The following is a 10,456-nucleotide window of genomic DNA, read 5'->3' as shown; positions in this document are numbered from 1 at the left end:
TTTATGAGGATTCTAGTTTTCTTCCCTATGGCTTTCCTATTTGCACTGTAAGTTCAAAAGTGCAAATGTCAAAATTTTGATTTCTTGTAATTGTTTTGGCACCAAAATTTTTTCATCAATCCTGCCAATGTCAAGATTTTGATTTCTTGTAATCATTTTGGTGCCAAAATTTTACATCAATCCCGTCAATCTCAAGATTTTGATTTTCCAAAAATTATTTTGTCACCAAAATTTTTCATCAATCCCGCCAATTTTAAAATTTCATTTTTATGTGTTCATTAAAATTTAAATCTGGTGTATAAATGTAACATAGGCAGTTGTGTCTTTTAACACTCTAAATTCACTATTAATTGAGGGATAATTTTGAAAATAAAATTTTCAAGCTCATAAGATTTGGTCAACTGCACTTTTTCTTAAACTGTGTAAATTTGACCATGACAAATAAAATGGGACGGAAGGAGTATATTAAAAGCGACAGCTGGTTTTTTAGCGGTGAATATGGACCAGTTATAGCATAATTTCGAGCAACTTCGGTGGCATTTGCATGAGCACATGGACCGATTATGGTATACATTTTGGCAATTCTAGTGACATTTCATGAGTTGTTGTTAGCGTCTGGCCTCTCGTTACCATGGTTCAAAGTCGCGATTGCGGCCCGGACTATTCTATATCGGTCTCGATATATCGGTCGCGGTCTCGACGAGATGCGAATTTTTGAATATTTAATATTCTAAAAATTGTAAAAAATATGATAAATAAAAATAATTAAAAATTAGTAAAAATAATACAAATTTGAGTTGTCTCGGGATGATTTGGAGTGATTCGCTATCACTCGACTGTTTCAACCCTTCACGGTGACGTTTCGGCAAATCAAGTATCTCGAAATTGTATCGTTTCGATATCGTATCGGGAGAGCCCGAGATGACTCAGCCGAGTCTTTGAACCATGCTCGCTACAGACCTTAGAACACTTCCCCATCTCCCCTTCTGTATCATCACGACGACATCCTCGTCTCCAATATCCATGGCCATAGACCTGAACCCCAAAAAAAAAACACCAAACAGGTTCTCCTTTCTCACTCACCACCACCCAAAGCACCAAACAAATGTCTTTCCTCTTTCTTCACTTCCCCTCCCTTCCTCTTCATGGCCCCCTCCATTTTGGGTTCTAGGCTCTCTCTTGGAAGAAATGACTATTTTCTATGTTTATTCCATTTTACTTTGGCTATGAATGGTCGAGTTGGTTTTTTGTAATACTTTTTTTATCTCTTCCGCGACTTCCTAAATGATCAGTGACTTTAGATTGGTTGCAGAATTACTCAGCAATTGCATGCTTCAACCCTTGGTTATTTGTTTTATTTTTGGATATTAGTTGTCATCAAAGTTTTGCAAATTTCATAGTATATATTTTGGTCGCTCATGGGAAGGTTGAGATTTCATTGTTGTGAGAATCGCATGTGGCTGTTTTGAAGTTAATTCCTTAGTTTATATTCACTTGATTCTAGTTTAGGCTAAGGGTACATTTGATAAAAGTGAAATATAAAATATGTAGTTTAAAATTTTGAATCCATTAAATTATTGAATTGTTAAGTACTAAAATTTGATACATCTAAGTGTATATTATATTAAATGATAAGTGAATAGGTAATCACTTATTTTTAGAAACACATTTTGCCTAGACAATTCCGTGCTTCTTAATTAATCCAGATGTTCTATTTTTGTTATCAAACGCTTCTGAACATGTTAAAATCTAAATGCAATAAATTTAAGTGTGAATTGAGTTATTAAACAGGGTCTGAGAGTGCATTGGATAAAACTAAAGTTTGAAATTTGAAATTTGAAATTTAAATCCATTAAAATTATTAAATTGTTAAATATTAAATTTGATACATTTGAGTGTATATCACATAAAATGATAAGTGAATAGTTTATCACTTATTTTTTGGAGCAAATTTTGCTTAAAAAATTCAGTGTCATTTAATTAGTTTAGATGCTTAATTTTTTATTGTTAAATACGTTTGAACATATTAAGATGTGAATCCATTAAATTTAAATGATGAATTGGGTTATCAAACAAGGTCAAGTGCCCATGCTATAAGCTCCATGTGTTTGAATTCTTGTTTAGACAATTAGCTATGTTTTTTTTTTTTTTTTTTTGTGCATGTGCAAGGGAAGACTATCATAATATGCAATGGCAGTGAAGTTAGTTTTGAGGATTCTTTGATGTTGAATTTAGGCGACTTGAGAAAAGCATTCAGCATGGTTGATACGTTAAGACATTGTTTGATAACTCTGTTTAATGTTGAAAATTAATTCATTCGAAACTTTTTGAATTTAGCATGTTCAATAACAAAAATGCCTTGTCACTTAATGTATTATGTACCACTTAATATGTGAAAATATTTTCATTGAATTTTTTGAATTAAATACATATACTATGACTCTCACACATATAATACACTATCATACATGCTCAAGACCATAGTTATTAAACTCAGTCCGAAAAGGAACCCAGCAAAAGAGATGGGTCAATGGTCATTGGTTCAATCAGTGGATGAGTGGTTGAACCAGTGGGTCACTAAATATATTTAAATATTATGTTTCATAATTTTTGATATAAAATATATTATATAAACTGTAATAAACAATGCCATAGCAAAATGCTCATTTAATTTAATTCGTATAAGAATCAGCAAAACATAAATTTATTTAGTAATCTACCAAATTTCAAGTGCAAAATGTTATCTGTGTTTAGTATAATTATCCAACTTATTTACGAATTTTAAGTGCAAAAAATTATTAAAAATGATATTTGTCTTTATAATGAATTATGTAATATGTTATTTTTTAAATCCATTTTATAACTTATAGAGTTAGGGGATTCATAAGTTTTTATTAAAAGATTCAAAACAAATTTGTTTTAGAGAAATTAAAAAAAAAGAATAAAGATAGAATTGACAAAACATTCATATAATACAAGAAAACCATTTAACTAATGTTTGACAAGTGGTCTGGTGGTAAACATACTATAGGTATATACTTAAGGTTCTAAGTTCGAATCTGAAGGTATATACTATAGGTATATACTGTAGTATGTTCACCACCAAACTACTTGTCAAACATTAATTGAATAACTTTCTTATAACATATGAATGTTTTGTCTATTCTATCTTTATTCTTTTCTTTTTCTCTAAGACAAATTTATTTGAAATCTTTTAATAAAAACTTATGAACCCCCTAACTCTATAAGTTATAAAATGGATTTAAAAAATAACATATTACATAATTCATTTTAAAGACAAATATCATTTTAATAATTTTTTACACTTAAAATTCATAAATAAGTTGGATAATTACACTAAACACAGGTAAAATTTTGCACTTGAAGTTTGGTAGATTACTAAATAAATTTGTGTTTTGCTGATTCTTATATGAATTAAATTAAATGAGCATTTGCTATGGCATTGTTTATTACAGTTTATATCATATATCTTATATCAAAAATTATAAAACATAATATTTAAATATATTTAGTGACATACTAGTTCAACCACTCACCCACTGGTTGAACTAGTGACCCGTTGACACACCTCCTTCACCGGGTTCCTTTCCTGACCAAGTTTAATAACTATGGTTTCATGCTTAAACGGTCCAATTAGAAACCCAATTCCGCCCAATGACTGATTCACCTGGTTGATTGATTCGACCGCCAGATTGTGCCAGGTTTAATAACTATGCTCAAAACTAATGGGTCTACTTCACATTGCCAAGCTCGATAACGAGTATACTAGAGGGGCAATGTTTGGAGTCTTTCAATATGTAATGGGCTAGCCCAAAAAAAAAAACACTTTCCATCTTTTGGGTCTATGACCCGTTGGTTTTGCTACCATTCACAAACACAGTTGTTACGAGAAAATGCCCATATTTTTTTATTGAGATTGATTTCAGTGCCTAAAGACATTTGTAGTTGTACAAGAGCAAACTAAAATTGCTGTGATATCTGAAGTTCGATTAATTTACATTGCACAATAGTAAGGAAAAAAAATCTAACATATATTATTTGAAGTTGATATTATAAAAATCTTATTGTTCCTCATTTATCTATGTTAAGAAGTAAAATATATTAACCTAACTGGAAAATTAGTATATCTGACCTGTGAAAATAAGAAATGATCATGCCATACATAATAGGAAAAAATTTAAAGGTTCATTGATAACATATCACCTATTACTTGTAGACTTTCTCAAAATGGAAAAAAAGGAATAATGGTGGATCATATGATACGTATGAATTATACAATACCTTCCAATACATAATATTTACACTTTTGAACAAAAAAAATGTTTTTTTTGTCATATACCTTTTTTTAATAAAAGAAAATTTCATTAACAAATTACCTGAAAATCGTCCAAACGATTTTCATCACTATTTTAATGGCAGGTTAAACATGTACTACAAATTACAGATCTGTAATTTAACAAATACAACAGATCTGAAAAATTAAGAATAGATATGAAATATACAAGAAATTTCAAAATCATCTTTCAATAGATAAATTGATATGCTAATCAACAGTTTTTAACTCAAATAATAATGATGAGATCTATCAAAATAAATCTAAAATGCAAAAAAATCTGACAATCAGACCCGAAATAAATTTAGATCTAACAATAAAATAAGAAAAAAAACTCTATAGGAATCTCTAGAAAAATAGAAAATTCTTAATAGAATTCCTTAAGAGAAACAAAAAACTCTCAAATAGAAAATTTAGGAGAGATTTTATTAAAAAAATTCCATGAAATGGTGGTCTCCCTCTCGAAGAAGGCCTTTTGAAAAGATGTGAAAAAGTAGAGAAAAGTTGGAGAGGACATTTTTGTCATATAACTTGAAATTCGAAGGAAAACAAAAATCTGATTGGATTGGAGTGGATTGAATCAAAATGACCTGCACAAAGTTGGTTAAATTTGGGCTAGATCCTCTAAATTCTGTGTGACAGCCCCACCTCCCCCTGAGGCGAACCAAACGGTTCAGCGGACCGCCTGCCCACCTTTCGCCGGAACTCAGTCGTTCCTCAAGCAAATCCGAAATGCAACCAAAGAAAAACATACAACAATCCAAAACTGAAGTGAAACTTATATACATTGCTATCTCAAAAGGAAGTACAACCATCAAATGTACAAAGGTTCTCACTTCACCATACAACCAGCCCGTGCCAAGCACTAGGGCGAGAACCATTACAAAAACAAAGAGCTAGACCAAACTAGTCTATACCAAACTCTCATCCTTGCGTGCCTTCCCCTGTTAAGGAAAACAAAACTAAAGGGATGAGCTAAAAGCTCAGTGAGGTTCCGAACATAGAATCAAGTCATAAATCAAACGATAAGTCAAGAAACAATTACAACATTTACAATAAACCATACATGAAAAGGATACGTTCGTTCGTTCATTCGTTCGTTCGTTCGTTCTCCTGTCATTCCCCTTTCCTTCATTCATTTGAAAATAAATTTTTCGTTTATACATAAAACCCTCGTTCATTCGTTCGTTCGTTCATTTCATTCACCCTCTCCTGGACATTGGCCAGGCTCCACCAACCTCCACCAACCTACAAGGTAATACTCGAATATACCATACGTTCACCCAGGTCACCAAATCGCCCGACCGAGTCCGCTTCTGACTCGAGTCGATCAGTAACAAGGGCAGGGCCCAGTTCAGCCAAAAGGCTTACATTCATGCACAAGTAACGTTCCAATTGTTCAATCTTTGAAAATTTCACATTTATTTAGGTCGAGTGCGATAAAGTACACACTCGCCAAAAAACTCGTTTTAGAAATCAATACAAGCACTTAACACGTTATCAAACATTAATACCAGTCACGAAGTCAAGAAAATACAACAAACGAGGAACACTCACCGAATTATGCAAAATAACGTCCAAAATGTCCTATCGGATCTTACCCTCGGTCACCGAGAAAACCTATGATTCAATGAGAAAGAATATTACAATTCATCTAGCAAAACAAGTAAGTGGAATCAAGGAACTCGACTAGTTACGAGTAAAACGGATAAAGGTGACTTAAAGTGAAAAAAAAATCATTTGGATTTGTGGACGGAAATAACTAGGGTGTCATAAACCAAACTCAAAGGGTTATAACAGTTCCAATGGAAAACACTTGAATCAAAGTCAAGTCGGAATCCAACTAGATAGGCTCAGAAATATTATTTTTCGGAATCGTTTATGTGGTTCAAAATCAATATACATTCAAGTAGGTATTATGACCTACATGTCTTGACTGAGAAAATCTTAGGTCATACCTCAATATTTTGGTATGAAATAGTAAATAAACAACATTTGAAGGTTCAAATGGAAAAGGTATCATGTTTTAAGATGAAAAACCGGTCATGGTATTGGCCAAACAAAAGTATACAAGTTCAAATCGAAACTTAGCCCTCGAGCCAAAAATTTGGGCAGCACGCCCTTTGTATTTACCTATTTTCCAGCCATTTATGGCTTCTTTATTTTTCTCATTCAAACCCAAAGGTACACACACAACAATCTAAGTTCAATAACCGTTCAATAGGTTCAAGACAATACAAGGACAAAATCAAGCTAAGAACAAGTGCAGAAATGAAGATTAGTGTGGAAAACAAAAGACAGTTTTAACGTTACGAAGCGGAACAGACGTAACAGGAGCTACACTTATCGGATTGAGGTGTAATGTACACCGTTTCGAAGCTAAGAGAAAGGGCTACAATGTTGAAGAAGGCCACTCAGTCCAGTTTGTAGCGCAACTAGGTCAAAATGTCAATGTACTAAACCAGAACGGCAAAAACAGGTTAACAAACCGCATTCTGGTTAACGAACCGTAATTCAGGCTACCTAAGTCCAAAAAGCCATCCGAAAGATAAGACACCCAGCTACATTTCTTAAGAAGACGTCAACAATCAAATCAGAAGTATTCCCAACCAAATTAACCAATTACAGAAGCAATTATCAAGTTCGGGTAGAAACAGGGCAGCAGGGTATTTCAGTTTTTTCATAAGTTACGCTACTCCGATTGATCTGAAATTTTGCAGGCATCTCTAAAATATCATTCCCTACAACTTTTATGTTTTAACCCAAGGCTAATTCGGCCTCTAACTATGATGAACAGTGCCAGGCAGAAAGGGGGTAATCGAAACCCTAACTTCCAAAATTTCCGTTCAATGCGGAAAATTTTCCGCAAATAACTACAATTGACACACTAAGGCTTCATTCCAGATCATTTCCAATCATCATCCATGGCCACAACATATGAATCATATTAAATCAGAAAAATCAGGAATAAATAGAAAATGTCATCAATCTCAACCAAAATCATGAAATGACACCTAATATCATCTCTTAGGTTACCACAAGTTATTAATTACACATCATTAGATAGAGGAGAGGGGTTCCTTCACTACTCACTTTGGGACCAAAGAAAAGAGACCACTTAGCACCTTAAGCTTCCAAACTACTTCACTAATCACCTCACAACTACTAGGAGAAGGATTTCTATGGAGAGTTTTCAAATTTAATCGGTTGGTTTGTTGGATTGGAGCAAGAAATTTGGAGAGGTTTTTCTTCTTTTCCCTTGAAGGATGGCCGGCCAAGAAGCTTGAATTTTGAGTGATTTTTGGGTCAATTTTTTTTTTGATTTATTTGGTAAAGTAATGAATAGTGTAGTCAAAGTCCAAGGATTAGTCACCAAGTGACACTTGTCACTTCATTTAATACATGATTATCCTTTTGTCTCTCCACTCTCATCCATAACAACCTCTAATAATCTCTTAGCACCTAGTAAATTAATCCCAGCATCCCAAACTTAACCTAATTGATCGAATTTTTTTGAACTTTCCGCACTAGCGGGTCCCACGTCCGATATACGCTCTTAATTTCTCAAAAACTAACCGATACTAGAAAATCATCTAAAAAAAAAATATTCACTCATAAAAATTATCTAGAAATTTTGCTAATCAAGAAAATACAGAAAAATATGCCATTAAATAAACTAAAACCCAGAAAATGAGAAAATTACGGGGTCTCACACCCTCTCCCCCTTAAAAACAAATTTCGCTCTCGAAATTTTACCTTCATTTGCCTCAGACGAGTCCGGAACTGTTTGGGTGCCTAACGCATAAACTTTTGCTGGCCCACTAGTTCGGTTCCCTCTTTCATTTGCTTGTTTTGTTTTAGCTCCCTCCAGTTGCGGAATACTACCTCCGCGTGACTGTCTCCTCGGACAGTTGCTAACTTGGTGCTCACCACTCCCACAAATCAAGCACTTCCGCCCTTTCCGCCAACAATCGTTCTCGGTATGATTGGCCTTTCCGCAATAGCCACAAGTCAAGTAGGAAGCCATCTTTTGCTTTCTGGAGAAGTCTCCTCATGTCCGGTTTGGCTTCCTTTGGTAGACCTTTCATTTACCGCCCCTAATGTCCATGGCGGGTAGGACAAAAAGTTCATCTTCTACACTTTAGAATGTGCTATTGATTCACTAGGAGGTTCTTCAATCACACTACCAACTGCACCTCTTTTCCGAATTTGGGAGGCTTTTACTTGTGCTTTTGCATTCTCGATTCGTTGAGCCTTCTCAAGGGCCTCCGTAAATGTATTCACTTGCGCCGCTGCTAACGTCTCTTGGATATCCAAATTCAGTCCCTGTATAAACCGTCTTAATCTTCGCCGTTCAGTGGCTACCAGTTCAGAAGCAAACTTGGATAATCTGGTAAATTTTGTTTCATATTCGGCCACACTTAACGTTCCCTGGCGTAACCCAATAAACTCCTCCTCCCTCCTTTCTTGGACTAAAGGTGGGAGGTACTTCTCGTTAAATTCTTTTATGAAGTTCGCCCATGTCCAGATAGTCTGTTCTCTTTCCCACTTCGCTCTTATTACGTTCCACCATGATCGGGCAGGTCCCTCAAATTGAAACACTGCAAAGTTCACTTGTCTTTGCTCAGTGTAATTTAAGGCTGTAAAAATATTAACCATGGCCTCTAACCATTGTTCGGTCATATCTGGATCAGACCCTCCAAGAAATTTCGGAGGATTAAACTTCTGAAACCTCTCCAGAGCCCGATCCTCTCATATTTCAGGGTTCTGGGGTTGGTTCGCAGGTATTTGACCTTGTTGGTCCACCAACCTTGCCAAAATGTTTGTCATTTGTTGAATCGCCGTCGCCATTTGGTCTCCGGCTTCAACCCTCAGTCCTTGTACTGGTTCCGCCGATGTTTCCCTTTCTGCCCTTGGTTCCTGGGCTCGCTTAGCGCCACGGCCACGACCACGTCCGCGACTACGTCTTCCGTCCATAGATATGTTTGTTCCCTCTCTCTTTTCTTTTCTTTTCCCCCAAAAGGTAATTTAGTGAATAATTACAACAAATTGACTAAAGCACCAAATTCCAGCATACCAAATTCACAAATACACATATACGCACATAATACACCAGATCAATGAGGTAGATAATCAAAGACACAAATACATATCAAGTTGGACAGATAACCATGTACACAAACACAACTATTCACATGATGTAGTCACAATATACGGACGACGAATCAAGAGGAAGAGTGAAGTTGTTCCAGTTTCAGTTAAAATAACCCCGTCCGGTCTCTCACGTCACTAACAATCCAAACTAGATGTCCATTCACCTCTTATGCACATTCTAGCCAGACAAAGCCTGTTCATGTCCCAAAATGCAAATCTCTAATACTGGGCATCGCCTCAATTCTAAAGTACTCGGGCACGAGAATCCGAAATAAGACAATTCACATCTCGAGCTGGCTAGTCCCAAGAGTAAACCATCTACAATCGAAATTCCTCCCAGACGTACCTATCTATGATCCTCAGATACCACAAGAAAAGTTAAGACCTATCACATTCACAATTCAAAGCTTAGGCTCGAACGAGCACTTAATCCTTCATACCTATTCATCATACCTATTCACCACTCAGTCCAGGCTCACTCCGCGTAGAGACCACGCGAACCTGGCTCTGATACCAACTGTGACAGCCCCACCTCCCCCTGAGGCGAACCAAAGGGTTCGGCGGACCGCCTGCACAACTCTCGCCGGGACTCAGTCGTTCCTCAAGCAAATCCGAAATGCAACCAAAGAAAAACATACAACAATCCAAAACTGAAGTGAAACTTATATACATTACTATCTCAAAAGGAAGTACAACCATCAAATGTACAAAGGTTCTCACTTCACCATACAACCAGCCCGTGCCAAGCACTAGGGCGAGAACCATTACAAAAATAAAGAGTTAGACCAAACTAGTCTATACCAAGCTCTCATCCTTGCGTGCCTTCCCCTGTTAAGGAAAACAAAACTAAAGGGATGAGCTAAAAGCTCAGTGAGGTTCCGAACATAAAATCAAGTCATAAATCAAACGATAAGTCAAGAAACAATTACAACATTTACAATAAACTAT

The sequence above is a fragment of the Coffea eugenioides genome, chromosome 6 (genome assembly GCF_003713205.1).
Source record: "Coffea eugenioides isolate CCC68of chromosome 6, Ceug_1.0, whole genome shotgun sequence".
NCBI lineage: Eukaryota > Viridiplantae > Streptophyta > Magnoliopsida > Gentianales > Rubiaceae > Coffea > Coffea eugenioides.
The sequence above is the reverse complement of the archived record's forward strand: the minus strand, read 5'-3'. Positions refer to the sequence as shown.